Genomic DNA, 20061 nt, shown 5'->3' on the forward strand with positions numbered 1-20061 from the left:
TTTAATGCTATTGAAGTGAATTGATGAATGTTAGTGAAGAGTTACATAATTTAATAAATGCTATTGAAGTTAATTTCCATTTATGTTTAAATTCTAATAGTTTTTATGTAATTTCTCTCTCTCACTCAAGAAATGGTCATACTCATGACCCATTCTCAATCCAAATCAAGCTTTTCATAAAGCTTTTCCTTAACCCAAGATTAAGCTATGCTTGAGGCCAAATTAATGGCTTTTTTCTATGCTTTTAGTTTATGTATATTGATGATTCAATCCATTATGGATTAATGATCCAATTAGAGATCATTTTAATTATTTCCTTAATGATAAGCTTTATCCCTTAGAAAATTTGAGATTTATCAGTCATAGCAGCGGAGCTATGGCAAAATTTTTATAAAAATTATGCATAAAATAATTTCATTCAAAGCATAAAAAGAGGACTTCCTACCATATTCTAGGGATTATCATCCTAGATTAATTGAAAGATATTCATTGTAATCATAGAGAAATTGATTTTTATATTATGCATAATTGATTTTCATGCATAGAGGTATGCATAAAAGATTATTATTTTAACATAAAAGTGTTACTTTTATCATATTTGGATTTCATGCATAGAGGTATGCATAAAAGATTATTATTTTAACATAAAAGTGTTACTTTTATCATATTTTGATTTCATGCATAGAGGTATGCATAAAAGATTATTATTTCAACATAAAAGTGTTACTTTTATCAAATTTTAATTTTCATGCATAGAAGTATGCATAAAGGATAATTTTTTTATATTAAAAGTGTTACTTTTATCATTTTTAATTTTCATGCATAGAAGTATGCATAAAAGATAATTTTTTTATATTAAAAGTGTTACTTTTATCATTTTTAATTTTCATGCATAGAAGTATGCATAAAGGAAAATTTTTTATATCAAAAGTGTTACTTTTATCATTTTTAATTTTCATGCATAGAAGTATGCATAAAGGAAAATTTTTTATATCAAAAGTGTTACTTTTATCATTTTTAATTTTCATGCATAGAAGTATGCATAAAGGATAATTTTCTTATATCAAAAGTGTTACTTTTATCATTTTTAATTTTCATGCATAGAAGTATGCATAAAGGATAATTTTTTTATATCAAAAGTGTTACTTTTATCATTTTTAATTTTCGTGCATAGAAGTATGCATAAAAGATAAATTTTTTATATCAAAAGTGTTACTTTTATCATTTTTAATTTTCATGCATAGAAGTATGCATAAAGGAAAAATTTTTATATCAAAAGTGTTACTTTTATCATTTTTAATTTTCATGCATAGAAGTATGCATAAAGGATAGTTTTCTTATATCAAAAGTGTTACTTTTATCATTTTTAATTTTCATGCATAGAAGTATGCATAAAGGATAATTTTTTTATATCAAAAGTGTTACTTTTATCATTTTTAATTTTCATGCATAGAAGTATGCATAAAGAATAATTTTTTTATATCAAAAGTGTTACTTTTATCATTTTTAATTTTCATGCATAGAAGTATGCATAAAGGATAATTTTTTTATATCAAAAGTGTTACTTTTATCATATTGGATTTCGTGCATAGAGGTATGCATAAAAGATGATTATTTTAATGTAAAAGTGTTACTTTTGTCACAATTGAATTTCATGCATAGAGGTATGCATAAAAGTTGATTATTTTATTATAAAAGTGTTACTTTTATCATAATTGGATTTCATGCATGGAGGTATGCATAAAAGATATTCTTTTTATACTAAAAGTGTGATTTTCATCATAAATGGATTTTATGCATAACGTAGATGCATAAGAGAAATTCTTTTATTCTAAAAGTGTAATTCCTACCAAATTGACTTTATGCATAAGAAGATGCATAAAAAAAATTGATTTTTAATTCAAAAGTGTCATTCTCATCTAAATTGAATTTATGCATAGGAAGATGCATAAAAGATTGAATTTTTAATTCAAAAGTGTCATTCTCATCTAAATTAAATTTATGCATAGGAAGATGCATAAAAGATTGAATTTTTAATTCAAAAGTGTCATTCTCATCTAAATTAAATTTATGCATAGGAAGATGCATAAAAGATTGAATTTTAATTCAAAAGTGTCATTTTCATTTAAAATGAATTTATGCATAGGAAGATGCATAAAAGATTGATTTTTCTTCGGAAGTATTAATCTCCTTAAATGGAATTTATGCATAAGTAAATGTGTAAAGAAATCTTTTATCAAATATAAGAATTCTCTTGTATTCTATAAATAGATATGAGATGTGATAGGATGTGATAAGAGGTGTATAAGAGGTGATAAGAGATGATAAGATGAATTAAGATGTGATAAGATGTGTATGGGATGAGGTAAGAAGTGTATGTGATAGGATGGATGTATATGGGTTGTGATAGGGTGAGAATGGATGTGATGTAAAAGATTAGATGTGAAGGCATATGGGGTTACATGAATGGGAATGTGGAAAGGGATGTATGTATGTGGTTGTGTGGATGTGGAGATGGGAGTGTGGATGTATGAATGTGAAAATGGATGTATACATGAAGATGTATATGCATAGATGTGAATGTAGATGTAGATGTGGTTGTATAGATGTGAATGTGGAATGAGGATGTGGATGTATGTATGTATGTGGATGTAGATGTGGATGTATAGATATGAATGAGAATGTGGATGTGGATGTATGTATGTATGTGGATGTGGATGTATGAATGAGGACGTGATAGTGGATGTATGCATGTGGGTGTGGATGTATGGATGTGGATATGGATGTGTATGTATGAATGTGGATACGAGATTGTGGATGTATAAATGAGGATGTGAAAATGGAGGTAAGCATGTAGATGTGGATGTATGGATGTGAATGTGGATGTGGATGTGGATGTATGGATGTGGATATGGATGTGAATATATGATATGTGATGTGAAGGAACCTGAAGTGAAGAGATGGAAAATGATGTGATTGGATGAGTACATATATAAATGGAATGTGGAATAAGTAATGTGGATTAATGAGGGATAATGTGGAAAATGAGAGTTAATATAGAAACTGTATTTGTAAACTGTTGTAAATGCTGTTTGTAAATGGCTGTTTTATGTCAAGAATGCTGGGAAAGCATTTTGACCGTCTTGTGATTAAGGTCGTGGAGACGTAACTATTAAAGTTGCAACTGCTGACGGAGAGTCAATGGAGGACGTCTCGTGTAGCAAGGTCGGCCGAGGTCTTGACCAGCCTCGGTTCGATTAAAATGGTGAGCTTCCGATACGGTGGATGAGGGACCAAGGAAGCGGCCTATGAGTGAAGCGCTAGGTCACCTGCGAAGGATCCTAGAGGTGCTGACCATACGGTGCTCGGGCTCTGGGTCGCCTAGGATACCCACGCGTGCGTCGAGGAAGATATTGGAACAAGGAGTAAGAGTTGTTTTGTGAAACCGGGCATGGATCTGGTTGATTGACCTTGCTGGTCTTCAATGGATGAGTCCATGGCTCTTTATATGGATCTGTTGGTTGATCTTGCTGATCTTCAACGAGAGTCCATCTTGATTGTTATAAGTGATTATATTGCCGAGTATTATGGGCTAGGAACTATTGAAAAGGCCCCTGTGTGGACAGGTGGTGAGCGTTCTAGTTGCCAATGATGCCATAGATACTCTGATGAAGGAATGATGGGAAATTATGAATCAACCGGATAAATTGGAAGATTGTGATCAGTGGTACTATGGTTTCATTAAAGGATTGTTTTAAAGTTAGCTGATGCTAAGAAAAAGGCAATTTCATATTGGGTGTGTAAGTGGTGTGGCTAGTTTTATGTTTGCATGAACTTCCGGCTAGGGGGCCTTGGAACTCTTTTCCTTGGTACCCGGGACAAAACCTAACCAAATTCCAAATTGGATCCCATCACTACAGTGGTTGGGCGGTTGGCTAATCCATGGGATCGGATGGGGTTAGGCTAGACTGATGGATCCGTAAATCGAGACTCAATTTCTGTTATTACGATAGATAAAGTAAATCCCGGATAGTAATTGTTCTATGGATAGGAATCAACGGCTGTGCCTCTTGATGGGGAAAAAAGCGTTGATCCCAATGATCCAAGTGCAAGTTTCTTCCTTGATCCGACCGAGTATCTTTATAGGTGCAGTCGGATCAGCGTGATCAGTAATGATCTTGACTACGTTAGAGTAAAAAGTTATCTTGGTGGAATCGCCCGTGCTTTCCGGGTAAGGGGAGTTTTTCCGGGTTCGGTTTTGGAAAAACCGACGGATTAGTCTCTTGTCCGGATATCCGTGGACGAGGCCCCGAGTGTGGGTCCCTGCCCCGCGCATGAAGTGCTACTTCCGCTGCTAGTACCCCGAATCCGTCGCATGGTGGGGATAGGGATCTCACAAGGTTGAAGTTTGGGGGTTGGTCTTCGTCTTCACCAATGAGGTTTTGGATCTCCATAATGGTTTGAGGGGGTAGTGGATATGGTGAGGGAAAGAGGAGTGTTGAGTGTTAGGAGTTACTTAAAGTGATGGCTTGTAAGTGGTGGATGTAGCTTGGATTTTGAGTGGTGTGATGTAAGATTCCTCCCCCAACCCCTTTTTGATGTCTAGTATATTCCCCTGTAATCAATTCCTTTTCTGAAATATAAGAGATCTTGTTTGTGACTGTTTTAACCTAGAGAGAGAAAATATTCTAGAGAGAGAATATTCAGATTTTGAATATTTCTGGATAGAAAAATATCTCTTATAATTCAGATGAGTTCCCCTGAAACAGAATTTTAAAAAGAATTTTCCAATGTGCAATTGGAATTAATTGGAAATAGGTATAAAGAACCTTAGCCTAAGGGTCTAGATTTTCATAAATCTTTAGACTATGGTCCAATTAAGGTTCCTATGGGCCAATAACATCAATCCATGTGTAGGGAGGAGATAAATCCAAATTGTAAAAAGAAAATACCCAAAAATGAGTAAACGCTCACATGAGGTGAAGAGTTGAAAATGTACAAGGTTTATTAGTAAAAAACTATATTAAAAATATGAGATATTTTGGGAATAATGATTTTATTATGACACATATGTAAGGAAGGGGAGTCCCTTAAATGCTCACATAAGATGAAGAGTTGAAAATGTACAAGGTTTATTAGTAAAAAACTATGAGCAATATTACAATGATTCCATTATGACACATATGTAAGGAAGGAGAGTTCTTTAAAGGAGGTGCATATTTCACATAAGATGAAGAGTTGAAAATGTACAAGGTTTATTAATAAAAAACTATGAGCAATATTAAAAATATGAGATATTTTGGGAATAATGATTTTATTATGACACATATGTAAGGAAGGGGAGTCCCTTAAATGCTCACATAAGATGAAGAGTTGAAAATGTACAAGGCTTATTAGTAAAAAACTATGAGCAATATTAAAATGATTCCATTATGACACATATGTAAGGAAGGGGAATTCTTTAAAGGAGGTGCATATTTCACATGCTTGAATAAATTTTAAACTCATAAAAATTGAGATATTTTATCTCTCCTCTCTCCTCATTCAAGTCTAGTTCCAAAAAGTTAGCTTAACTGACCTAAAAATGGTCAAAAAGTGACCAAACTGACTTGGAAAATTCTAGAATCAATTTGTTTGGTTAGGAGCTCAAATTTTCCTATAAATAGAAGCCTCCCCTTGTTGAAAAAGATATAGTGTCTTATGCTTTGTTACTCTACTCCACCTAAGCCAAAACATATAGTGTCTTATGCTTTGTTACTCTACTCCACCTAAGCCAAAATAGATAGTGTCTTATGCCTTGTTACTCTACTCCACCTAAGCCAAAATATATAGTGTCTTATGCCTTGTTACTCTACTCCACCTAAGCCAAAATATATAGTGTCTTATGCCTTGTTACTCTACTCCACCTAAGCCAAAATATATAGTGTCTTATGCCTTGTTACTCTACTCCACCTAAGCCAAAATATATAGTGTCTTATGCCTTGTTACTCTACTCCACCTAAGCCAAAATATATAGTGTCTTATGCTTTGTTACTCTACTCCACCTAAGCCAAAATATATAGTGTCTTATGCTTTGTTACTCTACTCCACCTAAGCCAAAATATATAGTGTCTTATGCTTTGTTACTCTACTCCACCTAAGCCAAAATATAGAGTGTCTTATGCATTGTTACTCTACTCTACCTAAGCCAAGAACTGTGAATTCTTTAATAGTTCACTAGTTTTTGATACTTCTCTCTTTCTTCAATCCCCATTGGTGGCTCCATCAACATACTAAACCAATGGATTGGTTGGGGGCCTCTACCGTGAATAAAGAATCAAGCAAATCATAAGGTAAGTATATTGAATTTTGATCTTTTCTATAATTTCTCAATGATTCTCTCTTCTCAACCCCTCTCAAGCTTGAGAAGCTTAATTGGTATGGTTTTTTTTTTAAATGCTATTGAGGTTAATTGGTGAATAGTAGTGAAGAGTTACATAATTAATAAATGCTATTGAAGTTAATTTCCATTTATGTTTAAATTCTAATGGTTTTTATGTAATTTCTCTCTCTCACTCAAGAAATGGTCATACTCATGACCCATTCTCAATCCAAATGAAGCTTTTCATAAAGCTTTTCCTTAATCCAAGAGTAAGCTATGCTTGAGGCCAAATTAATGGCTTTTTTCTATGCTTTTAGTTTATGTATATTGATGATTCAATCCATTATGGATTGATGATCCAATTAGAGACCATTCTAATTATTTTCTTAATGATCCAATTTAGAGACCATTATGGATTCATGATCCAATTAGAGACCATTCTAATTATTTTCTTAATGATCCAATTAGAGACCATTTTGGATTGATGATCCAATTAGAGACCATTCTAATTATATCCTTAATGATAAGCTTTATCCCTTAGAAAAAAAATTGAGATTTATCAGTCATAGTAGCGGAGCTATGGCAAAATTTTTATAGAAATTACGCATAAAATAAATTTATTCAAAGCATAAAAAGAGGACTTCCTACCATATTCTAGGAACTATCATCCTAGATTAATTAAAAGAATTTTATTATGCATGGAGATGTGAATGTTGCATGTAGATGTAGATGTATGGATGTGAGTGTGAATGTGGAGGTGGATGTATGCATGGAGATGTGGATGTATGCATGTAGAAGTAGATGTATAGATGAGGATGTAAATAGAGATGTGGATGGATGCATGTAGATGTAGATGTATAGATGTGGATGTGAATGGAGATGTAGATGTATGCATGTAGATGTAGATGTATAGATGTGGATGTGAATGGAGATGTAGATGTATGCATGTAGATGTAGATGTATAGATGTGGATGTGGATGTATGCATGTAGATGTAGATGTATAGATGTGGATGTGGATGTGGAGGTGGATGTATGCATGTAGATGTAGATGTGGATGTGGATGTGGAGGTGGATGTATGCATGTAGATGTAGATGTATAGATGTGGATGTGAATGTGGAGGTGGATGTATGCATGTAGATGTAGATGTATGAGGAGAATGTGGATGTGGATGTGGATGTGGATGTATGCATAGAGATGTGGATGTATGCATGTAGATGAGAATGTACGCATATAGATGTGGATGTATGGATGTGAATATGCATGTAGATGTGGATGTATGGATGTGGATGCATGAATGTGCATGTAGATGTGGATGTGAAATTAGATGTATGGATGTAGATGTGGATGTGTGGATGTGAATGTGGATGTGGATGTGGATGTGGATATATGTATGGATGTGAATATACGATATGTGATGTGAAGGAATATGAAGTGTTGAGATGGAAAATGATGTGATGGGATGAGTGTACATATAAATGGAATATGGAATAAGTAATGTGGATTGATGAGGGATAATGTGGAAAAATGAAAGTAAAAATAGAAACTGTATTGTAAACTGTTTGTAAATGCTGTTTGTAAATGACTGTTTTATGTCAAGATTGCTGGGGGAGCATTGTGACTATCTTGTGATTAAGGTCGTGAGACCTAACTGATAATGTTGCAACTGCTGACGGAGAGTCAATGAAGGACGTCTCGCGTAGCAAGGTCGGCCGAGGTCTTGACCAGCCTCGGTGCGATTAAAATGGTGAGCTTCCGGTACGGTGGATGAGGGGCCAAGGAAGCGGCCTATGCGTGAAGCGCTAGGTTACCTGCGAAGGATCCTAGAGGGTGCTGACCATACGGTGCTCGGGCTCTGGGTCGCCTAGGATACCCACGCGTGCGTCGAGGAAGATATTGGAACAGAGTTAGAGTTGTTTTCTGAAATCGAGCATGGATCTGGTTGATTGACCTTGCTGGTCTTCAATGGATGAGTCCATGGCTCCTTATATGGATCTGTTGGTTGATCTTGCTGATCTTCAACGAGAGTCCATCTTGATAAGTGATTATATTGCCGAGTATTCTGGGCTAGGGATTAGGAAACGGCCCCTGAGTGGACAGGTGGTGAGCGTCCTAGTTACCAATGATGCCATAGATACTCTGATGAAGGAATGATGGGAAAATTGAGAATCAACTGGATAAATTGGAAGATGGTGATCAGTGATACTATGGTTTTATTGTTTTAAACTGGTTGAATCTGTGAAAAGGCAATTTCATATTGGGTGTGTGAGTGGTGTGACTAGTTTTATTTTGCATGGACATCCGGCTAGGGGGCCTTGGAACTCTTTTCCTTGGTACCCGGGACAAAACCTAACCAAATTCTTAATTGGATCCCATCACTACAGTGGTTGGGCGGTTGGCTAACCCATGGGATTGGATGGGGTTAGGCTGGACTGATGGATCCGTAAATCGAGACTCAAACTTTTGTTTTTACGATAGAAAAAAAATAAATCCCGGACAGTAACTGTTCTATGGATAGGAATCAACGGCTGTGCCTCTTGAATGGGGAAAAAAGCGTTGATCCCAATGATCCAAGTGCAAGTTTCTTCCTTGAACTGACTAAGTATCTTATAGATGTAATTGGATCATCTCCATCAGAAATGATCTTGACTACGTTAGAGTAAAAAGTTATCCTGGTGGAATCGCCCGTGCTTTCCGGTAAAGGAAGTTTTTCCGGGTTCGGTTTTGGAACAACCGATGGATTAGTCTCTTATCCGGATATCCGTGGGCGAGGCCCCGAGTGTGGGACCCCTGTCCCGCGCGAGAAGTGCTACTTCCGCTGCTAGTATCCCGAATCTGTTGCTCGGTGGGAACAGGGATCTTACAGTTGGTATCAGAGCATTTGGTTAATAAAGATCAACTGAGAAGACAAATATGTCAAAAATTTATCAAGCAACACAAAAAGGTTATAATTGTGTCATACAAATTGATATTCAAACGGAAATTCGTAATTTGGTAATTGGGTCTTCAGATGGAAGTACCGCAATTATATAGAATCCCTGACTTGCTTGAGGCCTAGACATGATAGTATTTATCTTATAATTCCAAGGGCCGTGACTACCCGTATATACCGAGAGTATACTGCAGCTCTTTACTGACAGTATATACGAGTAAATCTAAGACTTGAAATTATAAGCGTTAATGCTATCTAGATGATGATTTCGAGTGTGATTGATATGATTTTTAATTCTGTTTGAGAATTGATGAATTGATTTGGATTCTGATTGGAAATGCTGATTGAAAAATGTTGATTAGTTGAAATATAATGAAACCACAATGGGGGGAATGGGACGAGTCCCTGTGATGATATTCATAACTAGGATGATGATAATGATTTCAGCAAATCACTATGAGATTAGTGGATTGTGCCGTCAAATTGCTACTGTTAACACTTGACCGTTAGATCAAGTTAAGGGATGACAAATTGAGAACTTACTTGACTGAAATTTCCGTGGAGGAATATTCAGAAGGAAATTTTTTGGTCTAATGGACCATTATCATGTTAAAGATATGAATGATATGATCTGAATGAATTGTTATTTAATGATGAGTTCTATATAAGGGATATTTATCCCAGTGTTCTGTTGGGTTGACCAGAATATAAGGAACCCCAGAAGAAAATTGGATCTTAAGAAAAAGAGCTGTCCTCTACCTTGCGAGATGAGGACATCTCGCATCTTTTTAAGTGGGGTAGAATGTAAGATTCCTCCCCAACCTTCGAAGTATACAGGAGTAAGAATCTTCCTTTCTGATCTTATAATTATCCCCTCTCTAAAATAAAAGAAAGTTTCTGTTTAAAAAAAGGAAGACCCTTTTCCTAGAATACTTCTCAGGAGTCACGCCTATTTTAAGAATTCAAAACAATGAGTTCAGAAGTGAAAATCGGTGTTTTGGATACCAAGATTTTGGTTTTCATTCGAGTACGGCCCAAAGGAAGTTCTTTATCTCTTGGGGAGTATAAGAAGTTATCCCCCAGATATTGTGATCCTTATATCTAAATTCAATGAAAGTAGGTGACTTAGCCTACAAGTTTCTTTTATCTCCTCATCTCAAAATTCTTAATGCCTTCTATAGAAAAATGTGTCAAACTCAAATCATGGAAAGACGGTAAAACTTCAGTGGCAAGTTACCGATGGCTTCTAGGTTACGCTAGCTCCTTCCTCTATATAAGTCGTAACTTTTACTTGTCGCTCACAGTAATCTTACTCCCATCAATCTCCTTTCTTTCTTAATCTCCTTCGTGGCTTGGCAACAAGAACTAGTTTTATCCATGATGATTTCTCACCTTCAAGACGCAAGAGAGTCTGTGAAGAAAGACTTTATAGAACAGTATGAGCGCTCACTTTTTCCTCACCTAGGAACTTCTGTAGCGCAGACCAAATGGCAGACCTATCAAAACATAACTAGGGTAACACCCTGGGGTCAGCAGCACTTTCGTAACAATGTCCGCTTGGCCATGGTTATCGAAGCCTTGGGTTTGGGTCCCCGATACTACTGCGTCATGAGATCAAGGCATCTTGGGTTTTCTGAGCGGGTCTTCTTACTGGCGTGTTTTCTTCCTCATGAGAAGATATGCCTTTACCCCGTTTTTTGCTTGCCTCTCAGAGGTCCTTTTGTTGGATCACCTCATACCACTGAGATAGGTGTGGCAATAACCAGCAGAATCATTCCCATAGATGAGTTACCCTATACTTGTGCAGCTTGTGAGGACTGCTTTTGTGACCATATAATGGACGGGCTTATGGAAGTGTAAAGAGTTCTTCTATCTTTACTGTATAAGTTCCGAGAATGAATAAAGTTTAAATCTTGTTCTTATCTTGCCCTCTTTAAGACTTTTCTTGGTGGTTAATCTTGATTAAAATTTTTCTCTAAGTCTCATATTCGTGCATCTTGCGAAATTATCCCAAGTTGCGAGATGAGGACATCTCGCGTTTTTTAAGTGGGGTAGAATGTAAGATTCCTCCCCCAACCCCTTTTTGATGTCTAGTATATTCCCCTGTAATCAATTCCTTTTCTGAAATATAAGAGATCTTGTTTGTGATTGTTTTAACCTAGAGAGAGAAAATATTCTAGAGAGAGAATATTCAGATTTTGAATATTTCTAGATAGAAAAATATCTCTTATAATTCAGATGAGTTCCCCTGAAATAGAATTTTAAAAAGAATTTTCCAATGTGCAATTGGAATTAATTGGAAATAGGTATAAAGAACCTTAGCCTAAGGGTCTAGATTTTCATAAATCTTTAGACTATGGTCCAATTAAGGTTCCTATGGGCCAATAGCATCAATCCATGTGTAGGGAGGAGATAAATCCAAATTGTAAAAAGAAAATACCCAAAAATGAGTAAACGCTCACATGAGGTGAAGAGTTGAAAATGTACAAGGTTTATTAGTAAAAAACTATATTAAAAATATGAGATATTTTGGGAATAATGATTTTATTATGACACATATGTAAGGAAGGGGAGTCCCTTAAATGCTCACATAAGATGAAGAGTTGAAAATGTACAAGGTTTATTAGTAAAAAACTATGAGCAATATTACAATGATTCCATTATGACACATATGTAAGGAAGGAGAGTTCTTTAAAGGAGGTGCATATTTCACATAAGATGAAGAGTTGAAAATGTACAAGGTTTATTAATAAAAAACTATGAGCAATATTAAAAATATGAGATATTTTGGGAATAATGATTTTATTATGACACATATGTAAGGAAGGGGAGTCCCTTAAATGCTCACATAAGATGAAGAGTTGAAAATGTACAAGGCTTATTAGTAAAAAACTATGAGCAATATTAAAATGATTCCATTATGACACATATGTAAGGAAGGGGAATTCTTTAAAGGAGGTGCATATTTCACATGCTTGAATAAATTTTAAACTCATAAAAATTGAGATATTTTATCTCTCCTCTCTCCTCATTCAAGTCTAGTTCCAAAAAGTTAGCTTAACTAACCTAAAAATGGTCAAAAAGTGACCAAACTGACTTGGAAAATTCTAGAATCAGTTTGTTTGGTTAGGAGCTCAAATTTTCCTATAAATAGAAGCCTCCCCTTGTTGAAAAAGATATAGTGTCTTATGCTTTGTTACTCTACTCCACCTAAGCCAAAACATATAGTGTCTTATGCTTTGTTACTCTACTCCACCTAAGCCAAAATAGATAGTGTCTTATGCTTTGTTACTCTACTCCACCTAAGCCAAAATAGATAGTGTCTTATGCTTTGTTACTCTACTCCACCTAAGCCAAAATATATAGTGTCTTATGCCTTGTTACTCTACTCCACCTAAGCCAAAATATATAGTGTCTTATGCTTTGTTACTCTACTCCACCTAAGCCAAAATATATAGTGTCTTATGCTTTGTTACTCTACTCCACCTAAGCCAAAATATACAGTGTCTTATGCATTGTTACTCTACTCTACCTAAGCCAAGAACTGTGAATTCTTTAATAATTCACTAGTTTTTGATACTTCTCTCTTTCTTCAATCCCCATTGGTGGCTCCATCAACATACTAAACCAATTGATTGGTTGGGGGCCTCTACCGTGAATAAAGAATCAAGCAAATCATAAGGTAAGTATATTGAATTTTGATCTTTTCTATAATTTCTCAATGATTCTCTCTTCTCAACCCCTCTCAAGCTTGAGAAGCTTAATTGGTATGGTTTTTTTTTAAATGCTATTGAGGTTAATTGGTGAATAGTAGTGAAGAGTTACATAATTAATAAATGCTATTGAAGTTAATTTCCATTTATGTTTAAATTCTAATGGTTTTTATGTAATTTCTCTCTCTCACTCAAGAAATGGTCATACTCATGACCCATTCTCAATCCAAATGAAGCTTTTCATAAAGCTTTTCCTTAATCCAAGAGTAAGCTATGCTTGAGGCCAAATTAATGGCTTTTTTCTATGCTTTTAGTTTATGTATATTGATGATTCAATCCATTATGGATTGATGATCCAATTAGAGACCATTCTAATTATTTTCTTAATGATCCAATTTAGAGACCATTATGGATTCATGATCCAATTAGAGACCATTCTAATTATTTTCTTAATGATCCAATTAGAGACCATTTTGGATTGATGATCCAATTAGAGACCATTCTAATTATATCCTTAATGATAAGCTTTATCCCTTAGAAAAAAAATTGAGATTTATCAGTCATAGTAGCGGAGCTATGGCAAAATTTTTATAGAAATTACGCATAAAATAAATTTATTCAAAGCATAAAAAGAGGACTTCCTACCATATTCTAGGAACTATCATCCTAGATTAATTAAAAGAATTTTATTATGCATGGAGATGTGAATGTTGCATGTAGATGTAGATGTATGGATGTGAGTGTGAATGTGAATGTGGAGGTGGATGTATGCATGGAGATGTGGATGTATGCATGTAGAAGTAGATGTATAGATGAGGATGTAAATAGAGATGTGGATGGATGCATGTAGATGTAGATGTATAGATGTGGATGTGAATGGAGATGTAGATGTATGCATGTAGATGTAGATGTATAGATGTGGATGTGGATGTATGCATGTAGATGTAGATGTATAGATGTGGATGTGGATGTGGAGGTGGATGTATGCATGTAGATGTAGATGTGGATGTGGATGTGGAGGTGGATGTATGCATGTAGATGTAGATGTATAGATAAGGATGTGAATGTGGAGGTGGATGTATGCATGTAGATGTAGATGTATGAGGAGAATGTGGATGTGGATGTGGATGTGGATGTATGCATAGAGATGTGGATGTATGCATGTAGATGAGAATGTACGCATATAGATGTGGATGTATGGATGTGAATATGCATGTAGATGTGGATGTATGGATGTGGATGCATGAATGTGCATGTAGATGTGGATGTGAAATTAGATGTATGGATGTAGATGTGGATGTGTGGATGTGAATGTGGATGTAAATGTGGATGTGGATGTGGATGTGGATATATGTATGGATGTGAATATACGATATGTGATGTGAAGGAATATGAAGTGTTGAGATGGAAAATGATGTGATGGGATGAGTGTACATATAAATGGAATATGGAATAAGTAATGTGGATTGATGAGGGATAATGTGGAAAAATGAAAGTAAAAATAGAAACTGTATTGTAAACTGTTTGTAAATGCTGTTTGTAAATGACTGTTTTATGTCAAGATTGCTGGGGGAGCATTGTGACTATCTTGTGATTAAGGTCGTGAGACCTAACTGATAATGTTGCAACTGCTGACGGAGAGTCAATGAAGGACGTCTCGCGTAGCAAGGTCGGCCGAGGTCTTGACCAGCCTCGGTGCGATTAAAATGGTGAGCTTCCGGTACGGTGGATGAGGGGCCAAGGAAGCGGCCTATGCGTGAAGCGCTAGGTTACCTGCGAAGGATCCTAGAGAGTGCTGACCATACGGTGCTCGGTTCGCCTAGGATACCCACGCGTGCGTCGAGGAAGATATTGGAACAGAGTTGGAGTTGTTTTCTGAAATCGAGCATGGATCTGGTTGATTGACCTTGCTGGTCTTCAATGGATGAGTCCATGGCTCCTTATATGGATCTGTTGGTTGATCTTGCTGATCTTCAACGAGAGTCCATCTTGATAAGTGATTATATTGCCGAGTATTCTGGGCTAGGGATTAGGAAACGGCCCCTGAGTGGACAGGTGGTGAGCGTCCTAGTTACCAATGATGCCATAGATACTCTGATGAAGGAATGATGGGAAAATTGAGAATCAACTGGATAAATTGGAAGATGGTGATCAGTGATACTATGGTTTTATTGTTTTAAACTGGTTGAATCTGTGAAAAGGCAATTTCATATTGGGTGTGTGAGTGGTGTGACTAGTTTTATTTTGCATGGACATCCGGCTAGGGGGCCTTGGAACTCTTTTCCTTGGTACCCGGGACAAAACCTAACCAAATTCTTAATTGGATCCCATCACTACAGTGGTTGGGCGGTTGGCTAACCCATGGGATTGGATGGGGTTAGGCTGGACTGATGGATCCGTAAATCGAGAGACTCAAACTTTTGTTTTTACGATAGAAAAAAAATAAATCCCGGACAGTAACTGTTCTATGGATAGGAATCAACGGCTGTGCCTCTTGAATGGGGAAAAAAGCGTTGATCCCAATGATCCAAGTGCAAGTTTCTTCCTTGAACTGACTAAGTATCTTATAGATGTAATTGGATCATCTCGATCAGAAATGATCTTGACTACATTAGAGTAAAAAGTTATCCTGGTGGAATCGCCCGTGCTTTCCGGTAAAGGAAGTTTTTTCGGGTTCGGTTTTGGAACAACCGATGGATTAGTCTCTTATCCGGATATCCGTGGGCGAGGCCCCGAGTGTGGGACCCCTGTCCCGCGCGAGAAGTGCTACTTCCGCTGCTAGTATCCTGAATCTGTTGCTCGGTGGGAACAGGGATCTTACAGTTGGTATCAGAGCATTTGGTTAATAAAGATCAACTGAGAAGACAAATATGTCAAAAATTTATCAAGCAACACAAAAAGGTTATAATTGTGTCATACAAATTGATATTCAAACGGAAATTCGTAATTTGGTAATTGGGTCTTCAGATGGAAGTACCGTAATTTGGTAATTGGGTCTTCAGATGGAAGTACCGCAATTATATAGAATCCCTGACTTGCTTGAGGCCTAGACATGATAGTATTTATCTTATAATTCCAAGGGCCGTGACTACCCGTATATACCGAGAGTATACTGCAGCTCTTTACTGACAATATATACGAGTAAATCTAAGACTTGAAATTATAAGCGTTAATGCTATCTAGATGATGATTTCGAGTATGATTGATATGATTTTTAATTCTGTTTGAGAATTGATGAATTGATTTGGATTCTGATTGGAAATGCTGATTGAAAAATGTTGATTAGTTGAAATATAATGAAACCACAATGGGGGGAATGGGACCAGTCCCTGTGATGATATTCATAACTAGGATGATGATAATGATTTCAGCAAATCACTATGAGATTAGTGGATTGTGCTGTCAAATTGCTACTGTTAACACTTGACCGTTAGATCAAGTTAAGGGATGACAAATTGAGAACTTACTTGACTGAAATTTCCGTGGAGGAATATTCAGAAGGAAATTTTTTGGTCTAATGGACCATTATCATGTTAAAGATATGAATGATATGATCTGAATGAATTGTTATTTAATGTTGAGTTCTATATAAGGGATATTTATCCCAGTGTTCTGTTGGGTTGACCAGAATATAAGGAACCCCAGAAGAAAATTGGATCTTAAGAAAAAGAGCTGTCCTCTACCTTGCGAGATGAGGACATCTCGCATCTTTTTAAGTGGGGTAGAATGTAAGATTCCTCCCCAACCTTCGAAGTATACAGGAGTAAGAATCTTCCTTTCTGATCTTATAATTATCCCCTCTCTAAAATAAAAGAAAGTTTCTGTTTAAAAAAAGGAAGACCCTTTTCCTAGAATACTTCTCAGGAGTCACGCCTATTTTAAGGATTCAAAACAATGAGTTCAGAAGTGAAAATCGGTGTTATGTACAAGGTCTATTAGTAAAAAACTATATTAAAAATATGAGATATTTTGGGAATAATGATTTTATTATGACACATATGTAAGGAAGGGGAGTCCCTTAAATGCTCACATAAGATGAAGAGTTGAAAATGTACAAGGTTTATTAGTAAAAAACTATGAGCAATATTACAATGATTCCATTATGACACATATGTAAGGAAGGAGAGTTCTTTAAAGGAGGTGCATATTTCACATAAGATGAAGAGTTGAAAATGTACAAGGTTTATTAATAAAAAACTATGAGCAATATTAAAAATATGAGATATTTTGGGAATAATGATTTTATTATGACACATATGTAAGGAAGGGGAGTCCCTTAAATGCTCACATAAGATGAAGAGTTGAAAATGTACAAGGCTTATTAGTAAAAAACTATGAGCAATATTACAATGATTCCATTATGACACATATGTAAGGAAGGAGAGTTCTTTAAAGGAGGTGCATATTTCACATAAGATGAAGAGTTGAAAATGTACAAGGTTTATTAATAAAAAACTATGAGCAATATTAAAAATATGAGATATTTTGGGAATAATGATTTTATTATGACACATATGTAAGGAAGGGGAGTCCCTTAAATGCTCACATAAGATGAAGAGTTGAAAATGTACAAGGCTTATTAGTAAAAAACTATGAGCAATATTAAAATGATTCCATTATGACACATATGTAAGGAAGGGGAATTCTTTAAAGGAGGTGCATATTTCACATGCTTGAATAAATTTTAAACTCATAAAAATTGAGATATTTTATCTCTCCTCTCTCCTCATTCAAGTCTAGTTCCAAAAAGTTAGCTTAACTGACCTAAAAATGGTCAAAAAGTGACCAAACTGACTTGGAAAATTCTAGAATCAGTTTGTTTGGTTAGGAGCTCAAATTTTCCTATAAATAGAAGCCTCCCCTTGTTGAAAAAGATATAGTGTCTTATGCTTTGTTACTCTACTCCACCTAAGCCAAAACATATAGTATCTTATGCTTTGTTACTCTACTCCACCTAAGCCAAAATAGATAGTGTCTTATGCTTTGTTACTCTACTCCACCTAAGCCAAAATAGATAGTGTCTTATGCTTTGTTACTCTACTCCACCTAAGCCAAAATATATAGTGTCTTATGCCTTGTTACTCTACTCCACCTAAGCCAAAATATATAGTGTCTTATGCTTTGTTACTCTACTCCACCTAAGCCAAAATATACAGTGTCTTATGCATTGTTACTCTACTCTACCTAAGCCAAGAACTGTGAATTCTTTAATAATTCACTAGTTTTTGATACTTCTCTCTTTCTTCAATCCCCATTGGTGGCTCCATCAACATACTAAACCAATTGATTGGTTGGGGGCCTCTACCGTGAATAAAGAATCAAGCAAATCATAAGGTAAGTATATTGAATTTTGATCTTTTCTATAATTTCTCAATGATTCTCTCTTCTCAACCCCTCTCAAGCTTGAGAAGCTTAATTGGTATGGTTTTTTTTTAAATGCTATTGAGGTTAATTGGTGAATAGTAGTGAAGAGTTACATAATTAATAAATGCTATTGAAGTTAATTTCCATTTATGTTTAAATTCTAATGGTTTTTATGTAATTTCTCTCTCTCACTCAAGAAATGGTCATACTCATGACCCATTCTCAATCCAAATGAAGCTTTTCATAAAGCTTTTCCTTAATCCAAGAGTAAGCTATGCTTGAGGCCAAATTAATGGCTTTTTTCTATGCTTTTAGTTTATGTATATTGATGATTCAATCCATTATGGATTGATGATCCAATTAGAGACCATTCTAATTATTTTCTTAATGATCCAATTAGATACCCACGCGTGCGTCGAGGAAGATATTGGAACAGAGTTGGAGTTGTTTTCTGAAATCGAGCATGGATCTGGTTGATTGACCTTGCTGGTCTTCAATGGATGAGTCCATGGCTCCTTATATGGATTTGTTGGTTGATCTTGCTGATCTTCAACGAGAGTCCATCTTGATAAGTGATTATATTGCCGAGTATTCTGGGCTAGGGATTAGGAAACGGCCCCTGAGTGGACAGGTGGTGAGCGTCCTAGTTACCAATGATGCCATAGATACTCTGATGAAGGAATGATGGGAAAATTGAGAATCAACTGGATAAATTGGAAGATGGTGATCAGTGATACTATGGTTTTATTGTTTTAAACTGGTTGAATCTGTGAAAAGGCAATTTCATATTGGGTGTGTGAGTGGTGTGACTAGTTTTATTTTGCATGGACATCCAGCTAGGGGGCCTTGGAACTCTTTTCCTTGGTACCCGGGACAAAACCTAACCAAATTCTTAATTGGATCCCATCACTACAGTGGTTGGGCGGTTGGCTAACCCATGGGATGGGGTTAGGCTGGACTGATGGATCCGTAAATCGAGACTCAAACTTTTGTTTTTACGATAGAAAAAAAATAAATCCCGGACAGTAACTGTTCTATGGATAGGAATCAACGGCTGTGCCTCTTGAATGGGGAAAAAAGCGTTGATCCCAATGATCCAAGTGCAAGTTTCTTCCTTGAACTGACTAAGTATCTTATAGATGTAATTGGATCATCTCGATCAGAAATGATCTTGACTACGTTAGAGTAAAAAGTTATCCTGGTGAAATCGCCCGTGCTTTCCGGTAAAGGAAGTTTTTTCGGGTTCGGTTTTGGAACAACCGATGGATTAGTCTCTTATCCGGATATCCGTGGGCGAGGCCCCGAGTGTGGGACCCCTGTCCCGCGCGAGAAGTGCTACTTCCGCTGCTAGTATCCCGAATCTGTTGCTCGGTGGGAACAGGGATCTTACAGTTGGTATCAGAGCATTTGGTTAATAAAGATCAACTGAGAAGACAAATATGTCAAAAATTTATCAAGCAACACAAAAAGGTTATAATTGTGTCATACAAATTGATATTCAAACGGAAATTCGTAATTTGGTAATTGGGTCTTCAGATGGAAGTACCGCAATTATATAGAATCCCTGACTTGCTTGAGGCCTAGACATGATAGTATTTATCTTATAATTCCAAGGGCCGTGACTACCCGTATATACCGAATGTATACTGCAGCTCTTTACTGACAATATATACGAGTAAATCTAAGACTTGA

Source organism: Cibotium barometz, chromosome 61, assembly GCF_041138505.1.
Source record: "Cibotium barometz isolate CiBa-2024 chromosome 61, ASM4113850v1, whole genome shotgun sequence".
Classification (NCBI taxonomy): Eukaryota; Viridiplantae; Streptophyta; class Polypodiopsida; order Cyatheales; family Cibotiaceae; genus Cibotium; species Cibotium barometz.